The sequence below is a fragment of the Camelina sativa genome, chromosome 1, assembly GCF_030686135.1.
Source record: "Camelina sativa cultivar CO46 ecotype springtype chromosome 1, ASM3068613v1".
Classification (NCBI taxonomy): Eukaryota; Viridiplantae; Streptophyta; class Magnoliopsida; order Brassicales; family Brassicaceae; genus Camelina; species Camelina sativa.
Genome location: NC_141880.1, coordinates 24,999,017 through 25,019,012, shown reverse-complemented (window position 1 = coordinate 25,019,012; position 19,996 = coordinate 24,999,017). Strand labels below are relative to the sequence as shown.

The 19,996-nt window shown below is 41.4% G+C and overlaps 1 long non-coding RNA gene and 1 other non-coding gene across 2 annotated transcripts; one reads left to right on the top strand and one right to left on the bottom strand.

Annotated features, from left to right (window-relative positions):
* Positions 1-9,804: 9,804 nt before the first annotated feature.
* On the top strand, positions 9,805-10,972 carry LOC147950322 (uncharacterized). Its single transcript, XR_015596298.1, has 2 exons — positions 9,805-10,225; positions 10,757-10,972. It is a non-coding gene; the product is annotated as an uncharacterized LOC147950322 (long non-coding RNA).
* Positions 10,973-14,554: 3,582 nt separating this feature from the next.
* LOC147950321 (small nucleolar RNA R71) lies at positions 14,555-14,661 on the bottom strand. Its single transcript, XR_015565146.1, has one exon. It is a non-coding gene; the product is annotated as a small nucleolar RNA R71 (small nucleolar RNA).
* Positions 14,662-19,996: the final 5,335 nt, after the last annotated feature.

The window sequence follows — 19,996 nt, the reverse complement described above, 5'->3', positions numbered from 1 at the left end:
TCTTGATCCATCCTAGAACCACTGAGAATTGGAAGCACGTTAAAATCAGTTCATACTTGAAAGATATGGATATATCAAGTCAGTGGATCTGTCCTAGTTCCATTTTCGCGTCTGAGCCAAAGATCGTGTTACACAGACCAACTCAGAATCAATTTGGACACGAAATCAATTGGAAGATCTCAATGGATCTCTTATGTTTCCAACAAGCTCAAGAACACAAGATTTGGCCAACAAACCACAGAGTTACGTCCCATTTGCCAAAGGAGGTGGATCTATTTCTTAACTTGATGAGTTTCAGGTCCAGTTGGTTTAGGAGCTCCCAGAATTATGTTTGGCAATCAGGAGTTGTTTTCTACTAAGCCCAAGATGAAGAAATTATACAGCCCATGCTGTTTCTCATCAGCAAATTGGATCAAGGAGTCAAAGAGAGTTAAAAAGATCAAGGAGGTACTTAATGGGCTAATACAAGAACTTATGGCAAAAGAGAGCATGGGAAATTATTTTGGGGATGATACCTATCAAGTCCAGCCCAGTTTGAGCCTAATTCAAGTCCAAGAAAGCCCAAAATAATCACTTTATTTTGTGGTCAAAGAGAAGTGACGAAAATTGGAGTTCAACTCACCTTGGGAAGGAAACCTTGGGAAGACAAAATTCAAGAGTTGAATCTTCATTCAACTATCTATCTTTATTGTTTTTGGTTTCAAGAATAATACTTGGCTTTGTTACCAAGTTTTCTTATCTTATATAAACTCATGTAAGAGTAAAGAAATAATCAACAATCCAACTTTTTATCAAAACCTTTTCTTTTTGAGAGTGATTCTCTTCTGTTCTTTGTGAACAAAACCGATTGCTTGGTGTGATTCCAACAATCAAAACCGACTACTTGGTGTGATTACGATAGTCAAAACCCCGATCTCTTTGGTGCGAGGCTGAGAGATCCGATCTTTTTGGTGCGAGGCTGAAAGATCAAACCGGTATATCAAGAGTCTTTCCGCAACTCTTGTGCGACCATTCATTCCACCATCCTTATTCTTGAGGCTTCGTCGTCTTTAGAATCAAGGTGTCTCTATCAACCAACTCGAAGGTGCCGAATCCTTGGGAGGATTATATCACCCGCTAGCCGCCCAAACGGACCCCAAGTTGGCCCTGCAGGGCATCGATCTTAACCCCTCACCGTGGCAAATGGAACTACTCATCCAAATCCACAGTAGGTTATTGGTGCGCCAGGCGTTCCTCGAACCCTGGTCCCCACCATTTAACAACCTTCCCACAAGACAAGTTGCCACCAATTAATCTGCAGGTCAATTGGTGACAGCTTGCCCTGTGGGAAGGTTGTTAAAGGATAGGGACCAGGGTTCGAGGAACGCCTGGCGCACCAATAACCTACTGATGGATTGGGATATCCACAGTGATGGGTTAGGATCAATGCCCTGCAGGGCCAGCTTGGGGTCCGTTTGGGTGGCTAGCAGGGGGCTAGCAGGGGTCCACGGGCAGTCCGTTGGGGCAGCTAGCGGGGGGGGGGGGGGGGGCTAGTGGGGTCAACGGGACGGGTTGTTACATAAAAATCAATTGGTGGCAACTTGTCCTGTGGGAAGGTAGTTAAAGGGTGGGGACCAGGGTTCGAGGAACGCCTGCCGCACCAATAACCTAATGTGGATTTGGATGAGTAGTTCCATTTGCCACGGTGAAGGGTTAGGATCGATGCCCTGCAGGGTTAGTTTGTGGTCTGTTTGGGCGGTTAGCGGGAGGCTAGCAAGGGTCCTATGACGGTCTGTTGGGGCGGCTAGCGGGGGGCTAGCAGGGTTCACAGACGGTCCGTTGGAGCAGTTAGCGGAGGGCTAATGGGGTCCACAGGACGGGTTGTTACAGTGTCTCCCTACTAAAGTCGTAACTTCGGATTTTCTGGTTACAACTTTGGGATTAGCTGATATTTGGTTTTGAGATGGCTCTGTCTCATGGCATTGCATATTCTTAGTAGATATCTCTCATCTATTTGATAATGACTAGACCCTTCATCCATTACGTTTTTTTGGGTATATTATTCTAATATGTTAATCTTTATCTAATACTAGGTTAAAGTTAGCATTGTACTCGGTTCTACGGCACCAGCTCTTAGTGTGAAGCTCACATAAGCTATAAGTTCTAGATCAAAGGATTCTTCTGTAACTAATAACCAGGTAGGTATTAGCTATGCCAACAACTCTAAATAATATGATGGGCATTCAAAATTTTGTAAAATATGTTTAATATTCCAAAATTTGTAAAATATGTTTAATATTCCAAAGTGTTATGTAATATCAAAATTTTAATAATTGTTTTCTCATTTTAGATAATTAAAATTTGATAATTAATAAACACAAATTAAAAAATTATTATTTAAATGATTGAGCAATCTTCTTTGGGTTCTCTAGTGGAGGGATGATTTTGCTAAAGTTCTCTTAGAGTTGCTTTAATTATTTTAATATTAATTATATGATTAATTAATATGTGAGTAACTTAGGAGGATTTCTCCACTAATGATGGTCTTAGGAGGTTTCGCATCTCGATTGTTTACCTTTTTATTCATAACTCGACCCCTTACCCGAACTGGTACTCGATCACCAGCTTCGTGTATACCTTCGAGTTGTTCATACTCGTCTTCTTGATCCGATCATCCCACCTTATCCTATACCCAAATGCTTGCATCGAGTACTTAGGTCATGTGGTTCTTGTTCCTTTATTTACTTTTGCTCATTTTAGGTTGTTAGATAAAACCTACATTATTGCTTGGCTTGACTTGCGTTGTTCTGATCATATCTTATCTGGTAGCATAAAAACCATTTGGATTGATAACCCTTTGTACTACAACTGCGTAGGGAATTGATACCTTGGTGAAAATCCTGTTATCAAGGAGCCATCCCAATACTCGCCTGGTAGCTATTGTTTTAAGCAAACTCTACCAAGCTCAGGTGATTTCCCCAATGGCTACCCTAATCCAACACACACATCCTCAACAAATTTTCCAGCGTCTGGATTGTCCTCTTTGACTGCCCATCTGTCTGGGGATGATGAGCTGTACTCATATGCACCTTAGTGCTCATCTCTGCCTGAAATGCCCTCCAGAACACCGAAGTGAACTTTGAATCCATATCAGATACAATACTCGCTGGCACACCATGCAATCTGATTATCTCCTTCACTTACTTCTTAGCCAAGAGCGCTGCTCCATCGGTCTTCTTAATGGCTAGTTAATGTGTCGACTTAGTCAACCGGTCCACAATGACCCAAATCAGATCAAATGTCTGAGACACTGGCAATCCTACCACGAAATCCATCCTGATCATGTCTCACTTCGATTCTGAAATGGGAAGGGTCTTCAGCAAGCCGCCCAGGACCTGATGCTCAGCCATCTCTAGCTGACTTACATCGCACCTCGCGACCCAACTAGCTACATCCTTCTTCATCCCGACCCAGTGGTAGTACCTCTTGAGATCATGGTACATCTTAGTCGCTGCTTTATACATAGAGAACATGCTCGCATGAGCCTCCCTCAGGATCTCCTGCCTCAAATCCTCATCCTTGGGCACCCAAATCTGCCCGTGCACCAATATGATACCATTAGCTGAGACCTGATACTCTGAATCAACATCCTTAGAGGCATTCACCAGCCCCAAATCCTTCTCCTGAGCCAACCACACCCTGCTCAGAATATCTGCTCCATCAGCTGCTTCCAAACCCATCGGCTCCTGAGAAACCGCACACAACCTCACCACATTGATCTCTCCTACTAGAGACTCCATATCCTTCTTCTGAGCCGAAGCTGCCCACTTCCAACTTAGAGGATCTGCAACCAAGTTAGTCTTACCAAGGGGGTAGGCTATCTTCAAATCATAATCTGCCACCAGCTCCATCCACCGCCTCTGCCTCAAATTCAGCTTAGGTTGAGTGAATATATATTTCAGGCTCTTATGATCTGTAAACACTTGCACCTTCGTACCATAAAGATAAGATCTCAAAATCTTCAGAGCAAAAACTACAACAACCATCTCTGAATCATGAGTAGGATAGTTGTCCTCATGCTTCCGCAACTGCCGCGAAGCGTAGGCAAATTACCTTCCCATGCTGCATCAACACACACCCCAAACCAACTCTGGATGCATTTGTATAAACTACATATGGTTCTCCCTGCTCTGGCATTGCCAACACTGGCGTAGTAGTCAGCATTTCCTTCAGGCTTGCAAAGCCCTCCTCGCACTCTTGTGACTAAACAAAAAAGAACATCCTTGCCTATCAACTTAGTCATTTGACGTGCCTTGCTCGCAAAGCCCTGCACAAGTCTCCTGTATTAACCTGCTAATTCAATAAAACTCCTGATCTCTTTGGCATTCTGCTGTCTAGGTCAATCCCTAATGGCCTGAATCTTCTCCGAATATATAGAAACCCCCTCTGCAGACATAATGTGACCCATAAATCCCATCTCAAGCTGCCAGAAACTACACTTGCTCAACTTTGAAACTACACTTGCTCAACTTAGAACTGCTCTCAAATGCATTGCATGCTCCTCATGACTCTTAGAATAAACCAGGATATCGTCGATGAAAATGATGACCAACATGTCCAGAAACACGTTTTTCATCAATCTCATACACGCTGTTGGTGCGTTAGTCAACCCAAACAGCATAACAACAAACTTATAATGTTTATACCTCGTCCTGAATGTAGGCTTTCTAACATCTGCCTCATCTATCGGAATCTGATGATAACCCGACGCCAAATCTATCTTGGAGAACCAAGTAGCATCTCTCAGCTGATCTAAAAACTCCTTGATCATGTGGGAAGAGGGTACTTGTTCTTCACAGTGACCCGGTTCAAACCCCGATAGTCAATATACAAGCGGAAACTCCCGTCCTTCTTCTTAACTATTAACACTAGTGCTCCCACGGTGATATATTAAGACGAATGAATCCCTTGTTCAAAAGTTCCTCCAACTGTTTTTTCAGCTCTGCCATCTCTTCTAGAGACATCCTGTAAGGACCCTTGGATAACGGTGTCATCCTCTGTTCTAGTTCAATCGTTAAAGGATCAGACGAGATGGTGGTAACCCCTGCAATGACTAGAACACACCCTCAAACTCCTCAACAACCTGAATACCGCTAACTGTAGACTGCCCCACTAACTCCAACATCGATATAGTAACCAGATAAGCCTCTCGTGCCTTCTCGATAATCTTCCAAGCCTGCATGGCCGAGATCACGAGACTTCCCGAAGTCGGTCTAACTCCCTTAAAAATCAACTTCTCTTCTGGACACTAAAACTCCACTCAACCCCGATGACAATCAAGATGAACCATATGACGATGCAACCAGTCGTCCCCAAGATAACACCATACAGCTCCACTGGGGTGATATGAAAATCCGCTGGCCACGACTCCCCCGCAATCTGAATATCAACTCCTCTCGTACGTCCAATGACTCTCCGAAACTTCCTCCCGCAATTTTAACAACTCCCACTTACTCGACGGGATTTCCTCTGATATTAGCGCTCTCCACACACTTTGGAGTAATGAAGCTATAAGTTGCTCCAGAATCAAACTTAACGTGGGAACTAAACCCGCCCACCAACAAGGTCCCTACACAAACCTCATGTGTTGAGAACCTAACACTTTATCACAGACAAAACATAAAATATGAACCTAATGAAATTCACAAAGTTTGGGTACCAGATATTATAGCTGTGATGGCCCGATATTTGTTCCTCCAATCTCTACAGTCGTATACATCCGTGGCGTCTGCTCAATCCGTGCCACCTGCTGCACTCTTGGCTGCACTACATGTTGCACCGCTGCAACTGCCATCTGCTGCAACTTGGGACAGTTGGGCTTGATGTGCGTAGTCTCCCTACAATGATAACATACACGAACCGCTGCTATCGGAGCACTCCTCTAGGGATAGGTAGCCACCTTGTGATCCATGCTCTCACACCCGAAGCACCCTGCCCAACTTGGCCTCTGCGTAGCCTCCCACTTCCTCTTGGTTCCATGTGTAGGCCTGCCGACCTTGCAAGAACCTCCAGAATGCTGAGCCTGCCTAGGCTGAACTGTTGGACTATCTATCACTGATTGTTCCCAGATGTCCTCCTCAATCTCTGCTGCAGTCTCAACCATCTCTGCACGTGTAGTATTGCTCCGCCCTCTACAGTGAACTCTCAAATCATCACTAAGAGCCCTCATAAACCTCTTGATCTGAGTCTCTTCAGACTCCATCGCCCGACCCCCATACATTAGAAGTCGAATGAAATCAAAGTTCAGCTCCCGCATTGACCGAGTCCCATCAAATAACTGTAGGAACTGCACTTCCAATTGTTCTAGTGCCTCTCTTAGAAAATACTTGCGGTTGAATTCCTTGACGCAGTCATCCCAAGATATCTCCCTCTGCACTCTCCTAGCAGCAACTAATCTCCACCACAACTGAGCAATGCCAATCAGGTTGTGGACCCCTATGTCCACCTAAAACTCCTCAAGACATCTGAGAGAATGGAAGTTACGTTCCACTCTCGTCCTCCACGCATCAGCAACAGTAGGATCAGTACCACCCGAAAACCACTCAGTACCGATGTAATTCATCTCCCACAACATACTGACACAACGAGAATGAACTTCTACATCCATAGCCATTGGCTGCTTCACCCCTGCCGCCACTGGCGATACTACCAGTGCCTGAGCCGGTACCACTCCCGGTATCCGCTCCGACGGCTGTGTGCGCGGACTCCAAGTTCAGCTCCCGCATTGACCGAGTCCTTTGTGATGACTTGAGGGTTCACTATAGCGGGCGAAGTTATGTTACGCGTGCAGAGCTGGTTGATACTGTAGTAGAGATTGAGGAGGACATCGGGGCACAGTCTGTGACAATTATTCCAGCAGCTCAGCCTAAGAAGGCTCAGTATCTTGGAGGTTCTGGCAAGGGCGGCAAGCCTGTGCAGGTAACCGAGAGGAAGAGTGAGGCTATGCAGAGGCCTATCGGTGCAGGGTGCTTCAGGTGTGGGAGCATGGATCATAAGGTGGCTAGCTGTCCTGAGAGGAGGGCACCAACGACAGCGGTTCATGTATGTTATCATTGCAGGGAGCCTGGACACATCAAGCCCAAGTGACCCAAGTTGAAGCAGATGGCAGTGTAGTAGTGCAGCATGTAGTGCAGCCGGGAGTGCAGCAGGTGGCAGAGATTTAGCAGGCGCCACAGGTGTACACGACTGTGGAGACTGGTGGAACCAGTGCCGGGGCGATCACATGTCTAATTTCTGGTACCCAACTTTGTGACTGAATGGAAATCTGAAAAATATATCGTACTAAAAAGAACCGATCATGTCCTAGGGACGAATCCAATAGCAAATCAACAATACGGTGCCAAAATGTGGTGAAACTTGTTGAATGAACTTTGATTTGAGGCCATACCAGACTTCTCTAGTGTAGCGGCATATGAAAAAAAGATGATTGCTAGTGAAAAACGCACACTGCATTGGTTCCTACATTCCAACTCATCATCTGATCTCCCATGGAGAGACGATTCTGCACTTTAAGCCAAGTGACAAATACATATTTTGGTGTCACATGGGATAACCATATACCTTTAGACCAATCCCTCTTCGTCTTTGAAGGGCGGATTGGGTCCCAAGTCTCTTTTGTGCTGAATACTGTTTTGTAACAATCACCCTTTCCTCTCCAACGAACTACATCTGTCGTCTGTCCCAGCCCTTATGTACGTATACCATCAAGGAGCATTTCCAGCTGATTTAAAGACTGTGTCCTATGCCGGCGTCTTCTATGAGTCATGATAGATTCAACAACTGTGACTTGGAGGCTTACTCCCATGTCCATTTAGCCACGATTACTGGTGATATCAATCAAAACTCCTAAAGGTGACCAGTTGCCAAACCAAAAAGAAGTAGTCATGCCTTCATGCACCTTATAAAACCTGAAGCCAAACCTCTATATTTTAGAAGCTTCTTTCTGTTGTACCACATTGGCTAAATTCCTCTATGATTGTAAATATTTATTGACTAGTATTGAAAAATTTCTCTAAATAACATTACTTGACCAGTATTGATGGTTGTAAAAATTACCTGAATATTAGCTTAACTTAAGGGGTGTTATATGGTTCTAATTTCTAAAGAATTTTGATGACTTCAATAAAATCATAGAAAATGAATAAGTGAAATATTTTAATGGATTGCTAGAGAGTTTTCTATAATCTTATTGATTAGTTTTGATATAACCTTGTAAAGTCTCCCAAACAGTATCTCCATTTAACGATACTTTCTATTACTATATATCTATTACCTTTCTTTGAGTGACATCAAGAATGTACATTCACCAAAATAGAATTTTTTTTTAATCATATCTTATTAAAAAAATTTGTAATATTTTGAAATTTTGATGTTTGAATATATGTTTTTTAAAACGTATAAATATATAGATATGAAGGATAGAATTTTACATGTTATCTGTTTGTGTTGTTTACCAAATTATTATGGAGATCAGTAACTTTTAAATAATAAGATATTTTAAAGTGATACAAATTAGTTTTTATGTAGTCTTTTGAGGTTTTTTTTTTGTGTTTTTTTATTATGTATATTAAACCAGAAAATGGTCCATGTTTTTCGGTTAGGAATTTTTTTGGCTCTAAATTCGATTTTGGTTTTCGAATAAGATATGAGTGGAAATACTTTTGTTATACACACTGAGTCTTTCATGAAAAATTGTATTTTTGAAAAGAGGTATCCATAAAAGGGTATTACTAACAATTTCTCTTATAGGTTATGTAGAATCTGTTGTTATTTAATCAAGATTTTTAAAGACTTTGTTAAATTTTGGTGTTATTTGTTTGTGATTTGTAAAAAAAAAACACTTATAATCTTAATAAATCTAGGGATTTTAAATTCTGAATTTTATATAGACAACAAAAGTTTTTTGTTATTCAACTAAAAAAAATAATCTAGGATTGTAAACAAATTCAATTATTATATTATTAGTTTATGATTTTATACACATTTTCACATAATAAAGTAATAGAAAGTATCATTAAATGAAAATAAATGGGAAGAAATAAATCAAAAGATTATATTCCCTCAACTTTCCAACATTGTGAGAAAAAAATAAATAGCTGGAAAATAAATATATTGGAAGAAATTATATTTGTAGGGAAATAAATCAAAAGTGTTATAAAACATAACGCAAAATATATAATATTATTATATTATATATGTATATGTGTGTATATATGTATGTATAACAATATACACTAGAATAAATAAAAGGAGAGAGATGGAGAGGAAAGGGAGAGAGTTAAAACAATGAACTTCTATTACTTCACTTTCTAACTTTTTGTTCTATCTTACAATGAACCAACAAACACATATATATTGGGACTACTAATGGATAAGTCATACATGGGATAAGAAGATAAACTCTAAATACTTGGGGAGTAAGTAAGTGATAAACATATGGAGATAAACATCACTAATGGATAAGGGATAATCATCACTAATGGATAAGTGATAAACATCACTAATGGATAAGTGATATATATGGATAATCACTATCCATTCTTAACACTCCCCTTGATTATCCATTATTATGTACTGTCTCATGAAAAACTTTATCATTGAAAACCGCATAGGATAAAATCCATGACAATGAAAAAAGAGTACAGTGACATAATCTCCCTTTTATAGCAGGCAAGTCTTGTTTTCTTCATAGGTTTCATAGATGACTCATATTGATCATTCTTTGCTTCGAACAAACGAGTCTAATTTTCTTTATATCTTCCCTAGATGATCCATATCGATCATTCTCTTCATTCTTCTAATCTAGTCGATATATGACAAAGATTTTGAAGAGAAATAGATCTTGTAACATCCGCGAACCGAAATACCGGTTTAGGGATTGCATCGGTTGATTCACTATGTGCATCGGTCGATGCAAGGTCGATTCTGTGCGTGCGAGTATAAGTTAAACGCTGCGTTTTGGGTAAAGGGAAAACCTTTAAACTCGAGTTTTGTCTCATTAGGCGTGTTTAGCCGCTTTAGAGAGAAAAGAGAGAGAGACAGAAGAGTTTTTGGTGTTCTTGAGTGTTCTTGGGAGATCCTTGGAGTTTGAGGCTGTTCCTGTGGAGATCTGTAGCTGGGATCGTTGTAGGAGCTTCCTAGGAGCGTTTTCTTCTTGTGTTTGGGTTGTATTTCGTCTGTGACAAAGGTAAGTGGATGACCATGGCTTATCTAAGCTGGAGATTTCTTTGATCTGCTTGTTGTGTGTTGTTAGGCTTGTTAGAACGTTATTTGGGACATTGGGAAGCTTTCTTATGGCTTGGGATCGAGACTTGTGGTTGCAGGAACGAAGATCTGGCGAGAAGCTTCGGGAGAAAACAATGCTCGGCATGTGCATCGGTCGATGCACTTTGTGCGTCGGTCGATGCAAGTGCGAGGACGACACGTGAAACCCTAGGGTTTTCGTGCTATGTCGAGCATGCATCGGTCGATGCAACGGGAGTATCGGTCGATGCAAGTGACCCTTGCATTGGTCGATGCATATCATGCATCGGTCGACGCAACCCCCAACTTGTGTTGGTCGATGCAGAGTCCTGGTTTGTTATTGTTTGATTGTTGACTGTTGGTTTATGGTTAGAGATGTCTCTACTGCTTGTGTGTATAGCCCAATAGATGGGAGGATTGTCTTACTGAGTGTTTATAAAATACTCATGTATTGCAATTTGTGTTTGTGATGTAGGGAAAGGCAAAGCGTGATCGTGGAATCAAGGCAATGAAGAGGGGGATGTTCTAGTGGCTTGCTTGGTTGTCTGGCTTCTGTTAGGTTGCCAGAGTTGAGTCCTGAAATGTTGTTAGGATTGTTGGTTATGGCTTCATGTTGATTGAATCACTAGTTATGGTTTTGGAATTTAAACTGGATATTATTTTATTGGTTATTGAAATATTGGATTGGTTATTTTCGCTGTTGATTGTGATTATGATTAGGTGGCTAGTGGGTATGGGACCACTAGTTGAAGTTTAATATTATTATTAATTATTAAAAAAAACGGGTCAGGTCGTTTCAGATCTTCACCATTGACATTTTTCTTTGAGATCGATATTTTGCGTGTTATTTGCTGCCTCGTTAAAAACGTTGTCATGGAAAAACCCAGTGGGATAAAAACTATGATAAGGGAAAAAGAGTGCAACCACGCAAATCATCATATTCTCCCCCTGGAAGTATCATCTTCAAAAGATGAATTTTGATCTCTGAAGATGCATTTTGATTGAAGTAGCAGGAAGCACCTTTGTAAGTACATCTGCTACATTGTTACTTGAGCTGATGTACTGGCTATCAACTTCCTTATTCTTCTCAAATTCTTGACTGTAAGAGAGGAATATATCTTGTCTTATCGTTCTTGGTGTAGCTTCCTTTGATTTGGGCGACATATGCAACAAAGTATTCAAACAGAGTTGTTGCCTTTCGGTTGCTTATTGTTAATGGGTCCAAACAAGCATTAACTAGTTGATGCTGGTCAAATCCTCAGTTCGAAGTTCTTCGTCAACATGTTACAAGACTCCAATCTTAGGCAGATAACTATTGGTTGACGTTCAAGCATCATCTGAGCCATTAGAGATTCTCGATATGGCATATGAAGCACAACTATTTTGGTATGACTTGAATAAGCGACGACCAAAGTCTATCACTGAAACGTCGCGAAGTTATTGTTTTGCGATATATCTTTATATCGATCCGATATAAATCTTCCATCTGCAAAACCAACTAAACCAAACTTGGGGGTTCCAAAATATATTAAGCCCAAGTTAATCATACCTTTGCAATATAAGATACGTTTTAACTCATACTCAAAATCTACTCATAGAGAATGAGTTATATGCTGCAAAGAGGTTAGTAGAAAATGCTATGCATAATTCATAAGATATATAAATGCTCGTCAGCGTTTATATATGATCTTATATGACTATATATATATATATTTGACTCTCTTTAGAAGTGATTAGTATAACATCTATTTCGATAGATGTTTAGTTTAGAATATCTGGAGACATTTTTGTCTTTCTGATGTATCTGCATTTTACTTGTTTTAGATCCTCATTTGCATTCACTTTAGCATCATTTCATCCTGTGTTTGTAGCATTTGCGTCTCATTCTTGCATAAATTCACTCACTTAGTAGTTTTCCATTAGCATTGCATACATTGTTGCATATGGAGTTGTTATCAGGTTTTGGAGAGCTTTTGAAAACACGAAGCTGAGCAGAGTGCAAGGCGAAAGAGAGCTCGATCGAGCTGGGAAGACGAAGTGAAGCAGAGGAAGTCGAACCAAGGCAGAATGACCAACTGAAGCGGAATCTAGCCTAACGCATGCAGAGCAGAAGACAAGGCGGAGCGACTGACACAGGAGGCAGAGCTCGATCGAGCTGATTGAAAGAAAGGACGGTCGAGCTGTCTGAGACAAAGAAGAGCTCGATCGAGCTGAAGTGGAGCGTGAAACCAAAGCTGGACAAGAGGAGAAAGCATAGCTCGATCGAGCTGTTGGAAGCAGAGGAGAGCGAGATCGTGCTAATCATCAACTGACTTAAAAATCGTTGACTTTGACTAGGGTTTTCACAAGTTTAGTATAAATATGTCTCATTTGTTTAGACTTGAGAGCATCCTTTTGAGCTATTTTCTAGAACTTCTCTCAAGAAACAAAACGTGTTTAAGGCTTTGTAATTCGAATTCTCTTTTAATCTTTCAAGTTTTTATAGTTTTACATCTCTCTTTTATGCTTTAGTTTATATAATCTTGTTAATATCTCTTTAATCTCTTTTCATAATGTTGCTTATTGAATTTTCTTGGTTTGGGTTCTTGAGCTTCATGATTTCTGAGTAGTGTTCTAAGAGTTCTTGAGGTTGGGTGGGATCCATGAGGTTTTCTTATTCTTTTCTAGGGTTTTGATGTTTAAATCTTTTAGATACCTTTTGGATTAGTGTTCTTCATGCTAGCTTCTTTCTGATCATCTGAAGCTTGACCCGAGGCATTTCCACCCGAGAGGGCTTGGTGAAATGTCTGATCTAGCTAATACCGGAGATTTACGTGCCTAGCCTAAGAGATTAGTTGTCTAGGGTGTTTATTGACATTGATTGATTGGTTGTTAATGCCTGCCTTGTTATGCTTCGCTAAAGAGATTTAGGTCTGGAGGTAACTTGGCTTGAGGGTCTCTGTCACGAGAGTGGATTGACATGTTGTTGAATCTTTCGTCTAGGGATAGCTTTGTTTAAAGTTTTATCGAATCTTTGTATTAAGACTAAGTTACTTCATGGATCATTGATACCCAACCTCACGAGCTCTCTTTTATCATCTGTTTGCATCAGTTTACGTTTTGCTTGTTTCGCTTAGCTTTGCTTACTTTTGTTAGTCACTGCTTAGCTTTGTTAGTCACTGCTTACTTTTGTTAGTCACTGCTTAGCTTTGTTAGTCACTGCTTACTTTTGTTAGTCACTGCTTAGCTTTGTTAGTCACTGCTTACTTTTGTTAGTCACTGCTTACTTTTGTTAGTCACTGCTTAGCTTTGTTAGTCACTGCTTACTTTTGTTAGTCACTGATTAGCTTTGTTAGTCACTGCTTAGTTTTGCTATTAGTTCTCCTTTTCTTTTGTTGCTTGCTCACTTAGGTTGTTAGAAAATCAAAACTAAGGTTCGCTTGACTTAGCTAGATTTGATTGCATCTTTTATGGTTAATAGCTCACCCATTTGGTTTGACACCCTTTGTACTACAATGACAATTTAAGTGCTTAGGGAATTGAACTTCAATAGAGAAGTAAAATCTTACTATCAATTTGGCGCCGTTGCCAATTGTGTGTTTGTCTGTTACATTTAAGATTTCAGATCTCTTAAGATCAAGCTGTTTTTCTTTTATTTTCGTTTACTGACTTGTTGGCTGTCTATCTGTTTGCTTCAGGAACACTCCTTCGACACACAACTCGAGCAGTGCTGTTGAGTTCTCTCTTGCATGCAAACACGCTCCCAAGGCAGTCATAATCTCCTTTTCTGTGACGACGTCGATCGTTTACCCCGCGCGTTGAGACAGCAAAGGAATCAAGTCGGATTAGATCAACAAGATCGTGTTGGTATGGATAACCAACAGCACAACCCTCATGCACCTGGTGCACAAAACAATCTGCCACGCCAACCACGACACATTGGCGCTGGTGATGCTCCTAACACCCACACGCAGCGTCAGGGAATTGTGCCTCCTCCATCCCAAACAATAATTTTGAAATCAAGAGTAGTCTCATCTCTATGATTCAAGGCAACAAATTTCATGGCTTGCCGATGGAAGACCCTCTTGATCACCTGGACGAGTTTGACAGGCTCTGCAGCCTCACAAAGATCAATGGTGTCAGCGAAGATGCATTCAAGCTGCGCTTGTTCCCATTCTCTCTTGGTGACAAAGCACATCAGTGGGAAAAAGCTTTACCTCAGGGATCCATCACCTCTTGGGATGATTGTAAGAAGGCTTTTCTTGCGAAGTTCTTTTCTAACTCGCGGACTGCTAAGCTCCGCAATGCAATCTCCAGCTTTGCTCAGAAAAATGGTGAAACCTTCTGTGAAGCTTGGGAAAGATTCAAGAGCTCCACTACTAAATGTCCTCACCATGGTTTCAGTCAGGAATCCCTCCTTAGTACTCTCTACCGGGGCGTTCTGCCTAAGTTCAGGATGATGCTTGACACTGCAAGCAATGGCAACTTCCTGAACAAGGATGTTGAAGATGGTTGGGAGCTTCTTGAGAACTTAGCTCAATCTGACGGGAACTACAATGAGGATTATGATAGGACTGTTAGGAGCAACAACGATACTGATGACAACACCAGGAAGGAAATCAAGGCTCTTCATGAGAAATTTGACAGGATTTTGTTGGGTCTCTGAAGTGCAACATAATTTTCACGATTTGAACACCAAAGTTGAGGCACTGAACTCTAAAGTGAAGTACCTAGAGAGGAACCACGCTACAACTTCTTCTGCAAAGCCTCAAGGCCAACTTCCAGGAAAAGCTATCCAAAACCCGAAAGAGTACCACCAAGCTCAAAGTATTACCCTTCGCAGTGGCAGAAAACTCCCATTTCAAACAGGACCTACTGCAATCACTGTGGACAGTGATGAACAAGATGGGGAGGACTTCTGTGAACCAGAGATTCAAGCTGAGCAGAAGGAAGAGGAAGACAAGATCCAAGTTCAACCAGAGTTACAAGCTAAACCCTCGACTGAAAAAGCAACAGTTCCTGAAGCAAAGAAGCCAATGTTCATCCCACCTCCTTACAAGCCTAAACTTCCATTCCCAGGAAGGTTCAAGAAAGAGTTGGTGGCGAAGTACAAAGCGCTTTTTGATAAACAAATGAAGGAGATCAAAGTGAAAATGCCTTTACTCGATGCTATTGCTCTCATACCTCAGTCCCACAAGTTTTTGAAAGATCTGGTAAATGAAAGAATCAAGGAGACTCAGGGGATGGTGGTACTAACTCATGAGTGCAGTGCTCTCATACAAAGGAAGGCTGTCATGGAAAAGCTCGGTGATCAAGGATGCTTCACTCTGCCATGCTCCCTTGGTCCATTCGCTTTCAATAAATGTCTCTGTGATCTTGGAGCATCTATCAGCTTGATGCCACTCTCCTTGGCTAAAAGATTAGGATTCACGAAGTTTGAACAATGCAATATCGCTATGATTTTGGCTGACAGGTCTGTGAGGTATGCTAATGGTATCTTAGAGGATTTACCTGTCAGAGTTGGAGATGTGGAGATTCCTACTGACTTCGTAGTTTTGGAGATGGATGAAGGACCAAAGGATCCTCTGCTTTTGGGAAGGCCATTCTTGGCAACAGCTGGAGCAATCATTGATTTCAAGAAAGGTCTGATAGAGCTGAACCTCGGTAAGGACTTCAAGATGAACTTTGACATTAAAGATGTCATGAAGAAGCCTACCATAGAAGGGCAATTGTTCTACATAGAAAGGATGGATCAGTTGGCAGATGAGCTACTTGAAGAGCTCAATGAACAGGATCATCTTCAGAGTGCTTTGACAAAGAATGGTGAAGATGGGTACCTACACTTTGAAACTGAAGCTTATCTGAAGATTTTGGACTCTCACAAAGAGGAAGAAGGATCTGCAGTCTTTGAGGACTTGAAAGCTCTACAAGCAGTGAATGTCAAGTGTGCAAACCAAGCAGAAAATCAAGGTTTGATGCTTTCACTCGACCTGCAAAGCTCTACAGGCAGTCCTGCGCCTGATGACTGGACTGAACTCAAAGCACCAAAGGTAGAACTCAAACCTCTACCAAAAGGGCTAAGGTATGCTTTCTTAGGCCCTAACTCTACTTACCCTGTCATAGTAAATACTGAGCTTAGCCATGATGAATTGGAAATGTTGTTAACTGAACTGAAAAGGTTTAGAAGGGCAATAGGGTATTCACTAGATGATATTAAAGGGATTTCTCCTAGTCTATGCACACATAGGATTCATCTTGAAAATGAAGCATACTCTAGTGTAGAACCCCAACGTAGATTAAACCCAAACCTGAAGGAGGTAGTCAAGAAAGAAATCCTTAAGTTGCTAGATGCTGGTATTATCTATCCTATCTCTGACAGTACATGGGTTTCACCTGTACATTGTGTTCCTAAGAAGGGTGGGATAACTGTAGTGAAAAACGAAAAAGATGAGTTCATCCCCACTAGGACCATTACAGGGCATAGAATGTGCATAGACTATAGGAAGTTGAATGCTGCATCTAGGAAAGATCACTTCCCATTGCCTTTCATTGATCAAATGTTAGAAAGATTGGCTAATCATCCTTACTACTGTTTCCTTGATGGGTATAGTGGATTCTTTCAAATCCCTATACATCCAAATGATCAGGAAAAGACCACTTTTACTTGTCCTTATGGCACATTCGCCTACAGGAGAATGCTTTTTGGTCTTTGTAATGCACCTGCTACTTTTCAGAGGTGCATGACCTCTATTTTCTCGGATTTGATAGAGGAGATGGTGGAGGTGTTCATGGATGACTTTTCTGTGTATGGTTCCTCCTTCTCCTCCTGTTTGTTGAATCTGTGCAGGGTACTTACCAGGTGCGAGGAAACAAACTTGGTGCTGAACTGGGAGAAATGCCACTTCATGGTCAGAGAAGGAATAGTCCTTGGGAACAAGATTTCCGAGAAAGGGATAGAGGTTGATAAGGCCAAAGTTGAGGTTATGATGCAGTTGCAACCCCCAACCAATGTGAAAGATATCAGAAGTTTCCTTGGGCATGCAGGGTTTTACAGAAGGTTTATCAAAGATATCTCCAAGATAGCCAGACCTCTTACCAGGTTGCTCTGCAAGGAGACAGATTTCATCTTTGATGATGAATGCTTGGAAGCCTTCAAGCTTATCAAGGAAGCTCTGATATCTGCTCCAATAGTCCAAGCACCTAACTGGGACTATCCTTTCGAGATCATGTGCGATGCTTCTGATTACGCAGTTGGAGTTGTTCTGGGACAGCAAATTGATAAGAAGTTGCATGTCATCTACTAATTGATAAGAAGTTGCATGTCATCTACTATGCAAGCAGGACCCTTGACGACGCACAAGGAAGATACGCCACCACTGAGAAGGAGTTGCTGGCAGTAGTGTTTGCATTTGAGAAGTTCAGGAGCTACTTGGTTGGTTCAAAAGTGATTGTCTACACGGACCATGCTGCACTGAGGTACATCTACGCAAAGAAGGACACCAAGCCTAGACTTCTGAGATGGATACTTCTTTTGCAAGAGTTTGATATGGAGATCCTCGATAAAAAGGGGATTGAGAATGGAGTCGCTGATCACCTCTCAAGAATGCGGATTGAAGACATGGTCCCCATTAATGACTCAATGCCTGAAGAGCAACTAATGGTGTTTGAGACTCTGAATAAGAGTACATACGCCGGGTTAGAGTTGGAGATGGTTGAAGCACTGTCACTGAAGGAAGACAAGTTTCCATGGTATGCAGACCTTGTCAACTACTTGATCTGTGGAGAGGTTCCCAAGAGTTTGGACAGCTACAACAGGAAGAAGTTCTTCAGAGATGTCAACCACTACTTCGGGGATGAGCCCTACTTGTTCAAGAGAGGGTCTGATGGTCTGTTCAGAAGGTGTATAGCAGAAGAGGAGGTACAGGGTGTGCTTGAGCATTTTCATGGGTCAACATATGGAGGACACTTTGCTGCATTCAAGACGGCTCAGAAAGTTTTACAAGCAGGTCTCTGGTGGCCAACTCTATTCAAGGATGCTCACACATTCATCACCAAGTGTGATGCTTGCCAAAGGATGGGTAATATCACAAGAAGGAATGAGATGCCTCAGAACCCAATCTTTGAAGTGGAAATATTCGATGTCTGGAGGATTGACTTCATGGGTCCCTTCAACCCTAAATCAAATGGCAACGAATACATCTTAGTGGCAGTTGAATATGTTTCTAAGTGGGTTGAAGCTATTGCAAGTCCCACCAACGATCATAAGGTTGTCTTGAAGCTGTTCAAAAGCATCATCTTCCCAAGGTATGGAGTGCCAAGAGCTGTAATCAGTGATGGAGGAAGTCACTTTGTCAACAAGGTCTTTGATGGTATGCTGAAGAAGTATGGGGTGAAACACAAAGTAGCGACTGCTTATCACCCCCAAACCAGTGGGCAAGTAGAAGTCTCCAACAAGCAGATTAAGGGGATCCTGTCAAGAATTGTTGGGCTGTCTAGGAAGGATTGGTCTATGAAGCTGGATGAGACTCTCCGGGCTTACAGAACAGCTTACAAGACACCAATTGGAAGAACACCGTTTCAGTTGGTGTATGGTAAAGCATGTCACCTTCCTGTGGAGGTTGAATACAAGGCGCTTTGGGCTATTAAGATGTTAAATCTGAACATTGACAAAGCACAAGCCAAGAGAGTTGTTGATCTACATGAGCTTGAGGAAATCAGACTTGATGCTTATGAAAGCTCCAAAATCTATAAAGAGAGAACCAAGGCTTTTCATGACAAGAAGATTGTTGTGAAGGAACTAAAGTCTGGAGATCAAGTCTTGCTTTTCAACTCCAGTCTTAAGTTGTTTCCTGGCAAGCTCAAGTCAAGATGGTCTGGACCATTTGAGATTAAAGAGGTTTTGCCATACGGATCAGTAACTCTGCTGAACAAGGATGGTAGTGAATTCACAGTAAATGGACAAAGGGTCAAGAAGTACCTTGCAGATCAAAAGATTCTGGAGGGGTCCTCTCTGCCTCTCTGTGATCCTCCAAAAGCCTAAAAGAAACAGGAAGTCAAGCTTAGAGACTTAAAACAAGCTCACTTGGGAGGAAGTCCCATGTTTATCCCTGTATATATTTCTTTTTATTGCTTTTTAGGTTGTTTTTGTTAGTTTTATGATTTTCTCAGGTTTTTAAAAGAAAAATCAAGTTCGTACACTATGTAGCTTGGCCCAACGCAGCGTGGTGATCAAGCTGGAGACGGAGTCAACACAAGTCAGCAGAGCAGCTAAACCACCATCAAGCTCGAAGAGAGGCTTCCCTGTTCCACTGGATATCGAAGATGAACACGCCAGCTCGACCCAACACGATCCATCATCCTACCCTCCCACCGCTGGTTACACCCTGGAGAGCATGGAGGCCTACCTTGACTCCCAATTCTCCTAAACGACCAAGTAACACTCCTCACTCATCTGTTTATACCATTGCATTTCATTTAGTTTGTCTTCTTTGTCTTTTGAACTCTCCTTCAAATTTTTGTTACACAAGGGACTGTGTAATTTAAGTTTGGGGGAGGGTTTGAGATGTATATAACTTGTTTTCTTTGTCTCTTATTTTCAAATTTTGCATCATTGAGTCTGCATACATATAAGGCATAGAAAACCCTAAAAATTTTGAATTTTTTTTAAATTTTCTAAAAAAAAAAAGAGTTTTCATATAGTTGTAGTTGCATTTTAGATTAAGTCTTGCTTTCTTTT